The 5,058-nt window shown below is 38.4% G+C and overlaps 1 pseudogene; it reads right to left on the bottom strand.

Annotated features, from left to right (window-relative positions):
* Nucleotides 1-934: 934 nt before the first annotated feature.
* LOC105510055 overlaps nucleotides 935-5,058 on the bottom strand; it is a 23,373-nt pseudogene continuing 19,249 nt past the window's right edge.

Below are 5,058 nucleotides of genomic sequence, written 5' to 3' on the forward strand. Positions count from 1 at the left end.
GTTTTGCACTGTCGCCAGGCTGGAGTACAGTGGTGCAATCTCGGCTCACTGCAACCTCTGCCTCCTGGGATCAGGTAATCCTCCCACCTCAGCCTCCTGAGTAGCTGGGACCACAGGTGCGCACCACCATGCCTAGCTAAGTTTTTGTAAAGACCAGGTTTCACCATGTTGCCCAGACTGGGATTAATCACATTTTAATCAGTGAATATGCTCTATATTATTTCAATATTTTGAAAATTATACAAATCTACTTTATAATTATCAGTTTTTATAAATGTTCCATATATGCTTGAAAATGGAGGTTTTTGCACTTACTGTTCCATATATGTTCATTAGGCCAGGTTTGTTAATTTTATTGTTCATCTCTTCTTTTTTTTTTTTTTCTTTTGGAGACAGAGCCTTGCTCTGTTGCCCAGGCTGGAGTGCAGTGGCATGATCTCGGCTCGCTGCAACCTCTGCATCTTGGGTTCAAGCTATTCTTGTGCTTCAGCCTCACGAGTAGATGGGATTACAGGCGTGTGCCACTACATCTGGCTAATTTTTTTTGTATTTTAGTGGAGATGAGGTTTCACCGTTTTGGCCAGGCTGGTCTCAAACTCCTGACCTCAAATGATCCGCCTGCCTCGGCCTTCCAAAGTGTTGGGATTACAGGCTTGAGCCACTACACCCAGCCCACCTCTTCTTATTCTTATTGATTTTTTTGCTCATTCTAAGTTACTGAGAGAAATACGTTAAAATTCTCCATTATGTTTGTGTATTTGTATATTTTTCTTTCTGGATCTGCCAAATTTGCTTTTCATATTGTTTGTGTTATTAGATGCATTCAAGTCTAAAATTGTTACAGTTCTCTCATGAATTGTACTTTTTATATTATGAAGGAATTCACTTTTTCTTTCTTTCTTTTTTTTTTTTTTGCGGCACCTGTGGGAGTTTATTAGGGGTAGCATTTCCTTAATGTGCAGGGACCGGAAAGGCAGGGGTGGGAGGGCTCTAAAGCCAGGCTCCGTGGGGTGTGGTCTCGCCGTGGACTCAGGTTAAGGGGTGCTCGTCCTCGGACCCAGGCCATCCCTCTTCAGCCAGCGCATTTTCTGCTGGTGCTGCCGGATAAAGTCTCGCACACAGGCATCCAACAAGGCCTCGGTGAGGACCGCATCCTTGGAGGCATACGCCGTGGCCTGACAGGACATAGCCAGCTATGCGATCTTCCCGCCCGACATGCCCTCCGTCAGCCGAGCGATCTCCACGCACTTCCTCCCATAGTCAAAGTGGGCCAGCTTCAGGCGCTGCTTTCCTTCTGTGGCCGGCTTAAGAACATACTTGTCAAGATACATTCTCACCAGGCGCTCCCGCTCCTCCTGCCGGGGCAGGTCGAAGTGAAACATCACGTCGATGCGATCATAGACGTCCCAGTCCAACTGCTCGGGGTGGCGGCTGGCCAGGACCAGCATGAATTTGTTGCTGCGCTGCCTCGTGTAGTTTAGGATGGCGTTCTGGTTGGCTCTGAGGTCCTTGTTTATCTCCTCAGTGGCTCGCTTCCCAAGGAAGGCGTCCGTGTCGTCCATGAAGAGCACGAAGCCGCGCCGGCTTTTTTTGACCTGCTGAAACAGCTTGTTCATGGCAGTCACGCCTTCCGGCCCCATGAGGGCCATGTCCTTGCCTGTCATGATGTCGTAGTTCATGCCCAAGTTCAGGGTGAGATTCTGGAAGGGGTGCTGCTGCACCTCCAGCACCGTGATGCGGGACTTTTTCCTCATCAGGTACGCTTCAACAGCCCAGCCTTGATGAAGCAGGACCTGGTGGCTCTCGCATTCTTGGCTGATTTTCGGAATTCACTTTTTCACTGGAAATCCTTTATCATCAATTTGTTTTGCCTGATATTAGTATACCTGCAATAGTTTTTTTTTTTTTTTTTTTGGTTAACATTTGTATGCTATATGTTTTTCATTCTTTTCCTTTTGATATTTATGTAACCTATGTTTTAGAGGTATATCTTGAAGACAGCCTATAATAGAATTTAATTGATAATATTTGACTTTTTAATTGGAGCATGTAATTCTTTCACATTTATTTTAATTAGCAACATATCTGGATTTATATGAACTCTTATATTTCATGTGTTTTTGTCCTACCTGTTTCATGTTTCTTTTTTTCTCCTTTCTGAACTTCTTACAGGATGATTGAACACATCTTTACTTTTTCTTTTTTTAAAATATAACAAACTCCCATGTACCCACACTTGGATTCAACATGGCTAATCTTGTTTCATTTATAACTTTCTCTCATTTCTCTGTCTTTCCAGATTATTTTGGAAAAAAAAAGACATTGTATCATTTCATTTTTATTTTTTCAGAATGTATCTCTATGATAAGAATTCTTTTTTTTAAAAAATACGACAACACTGTTATTTCACCTAAAATTTAAAAATTCACTAATATTATCAATATTATTTTTTCTGGTTCTCTCTCTCTCTCTCTCTCATACAGTTTCGTCATTTGAATAAGGAGCCAGTAAAGATCCACTAATTAATTGCAAGTCTTTCATATGCCCCTTAGATTTCTTTTACTCTCTGGTTCCCTTCCATCTCTTCTTTTTCTGTGATTGCCAAAGAACTGGGTAGTTTCTTCTGTGGTTTCCCGCAGTCTGGACTTTGCTGATTTCATTCTTATTGTATCAATCAACATGCTTCTCTCATTCCTAGATTACCTGTAAATTAATAGTTATATCTAGAAGCTTGATTTGAGATTAAGATTTCTTTTCAAGAACTCCTGACAGATTATTTTGCATACTTCTTTTTGTGATATTAGTTGACACCTCTCTCTTTTTGTGATATTAGCTGACATTGATGATCATTACCTAGGTATATTAATTCGTTAGGGGCTACAAAATATGGCGATATTATAATTCTATTGTTCCTTCTTCCTTCTTCATTTATTAGCAGGAATATCTCTACAAAGAGAAACTCCCCTTCCTTACCTATTTGATTATGCTGGAGTGCAGTGAGCTAAGATAATTGCCTAATTCTTTGCCTTTGTCAGTTTTCTAAATAGCAATTTGGCTCCCTAGTGTCCTCTAAAGGTGACCAAGGAATTATGAACCATGTATGTGTAAACACAGTTGATGTGGGACAATCTGCTGCCATTATTTTCCTTATTTACATATAAATTTTTCCATTTCTGGCCAGTGTAATCCTCTATGGGTTGCTCCTGAGTCCTTTTTGACATGAGCCTAGTAGGTTTTGAGAGCTACCTTTCTTTCTCATATGACAAGATGTTTGTCCATCCTACAGCATGTCATGCCTTGACTTGGAGTCAGCCATTTCTTCAGGGAGTCCTGGTTTATTTTAGTAAGAATAGTGTTTGAATCCCACAATCTGGGTGCTAGGGTGTTCATTGCCATGGGTTGGTCATTGTCTCTAAGCCTTTTCAGTGAACGGAGTTAGAAAATATGTAACTAAAGAAAAATATACAATACATCGTGAGTTTATACTGGTATTTTCAATTCGAGTTGAAATTCAGGATTACAGACTTTCACTTAACCTCCTCCATTCTTCCACACCAAAAATCCTGGTTTACAACACCCACAACATTTCTCATTTGATTTCCCCATAAATAGTTTAGATTTTTTTTGTCTTTTTTTCCTTGGCCCAGAGCATATATCCCTCTAGGGGTGTTCAGTTAAATCATTTGGGTGATTCTTTTGTGTTTGTGTCACTAACTAGATGGCATAAGTTAGTTTAGGTTAGATTCATTTATGTAAATCTGCATTTGATTTTTAGGGATTGCTTTATAATTTTCTTATAATTATATAAAACATTTATACAGTTTCACATATTCAGTAAAACCTGACTTCTATTCCTGTTACCTCCACAGTATTTCTTTGCTCCTCTTATAGGAAACAATTGAAATATTTTTATAACGTATCTTTCTATTATTTGTTCTTAATATAGGCAAAAATGCATATATTTTTATAACCCCCTACATTTTCTTCGATAAAATGATAACATACCATACGTGTTTTTCTCTGCCTAGCTTTTTTCACTTAGCAACATATCCTGGAGATCACTACATAGGATTATGCCTCTTGGCAGCAGTATAATAATCTATTTGTGAATGTACCATAGAATATTTAACTAGTCTTCTAATGACGGATATTTGGTTTGTTTCTAGGCTTTTGCTATTACAAAGATTGTTACAATGAATAGACTTATGTATGTCTTTTTGTATTTTTACCAATGTCTCTTTGAGATTGATTTCTGAATTAAAGAATAAAAATATATATGTAATTTTGCTAATTATTGACAAATTCACTTCCATAGGGGTGTATGTGAGAATGCCTGTTTCTCCACAGCCTTTCCCATAGGATATATTATCATACTTTTGAGCTTTTGCCAGTCTGAAAGGTGAAAAATAGTACCTCAGGGCAGTTTAGTTTGCATTTCTCTTTGTGAGCAAGGCTGCACATCTTTCTAAATGATTAATGCCATTTTCCTAGTTTTCATTTTTAAAATTCAAGTAACTCACATATAGTAACATTCATCCTTTTTAGTTTGTGATTCTGAGTTTTGATAGACGCAAATGGTTGTGTAGCCACCAGTACCTTCAAAATATAGAATCAATTCATCATCCTCCACATTTCCCCTGAGCCTCTGGGAAGTCCAGTCTTCCCCTTCCTCCTACCACCCACTGATTTTTTTGTTTCTATAGTTTTGCTTTTAAAAAACTACTGTATTTGGAAGAATACAGTATGTAGCATTTTGAGTCTGACTTTTTTCACATAGTGCAATGTGTGAGATTGGAGTGTGTATCACTGGTTCATTTCTTTTTATTACTGAGTGGTATATCATTGTATAATTTACCATAGTTTGCTTATCCATTTCCTAGCTGGAAGACATTTAGACAGATTCTAGGTTTTGGATATTATGAATAAAGCTGCTATAAATATTTACATGTGGGTTTTCTGTAAGCATAGATTTTCATTTCATCTGGGTAAATGCCTGGGTTATATAGGGCAAGAGTATGTTTAACTTCATGAGGAAATGCCAAACTATTGTCTAAAGTG

This window comes from Colobus angolensis, unplaced genomic scaffold (genome assembly GCF_000951035.1).
Source record: "Colobus angolensis palliatus isolate OR3802 unplaced genomic scaffold, Cang.pa_1.0 Scaffold182, whole genome shotgun sequence".
NCBI classification, from domain to species: domain Eukaryota; kingdom Metazoa; phylum Chordata; class Mammalia; order Primates; family Cercopithecidae; genus Colobus; species Colobus angolensis.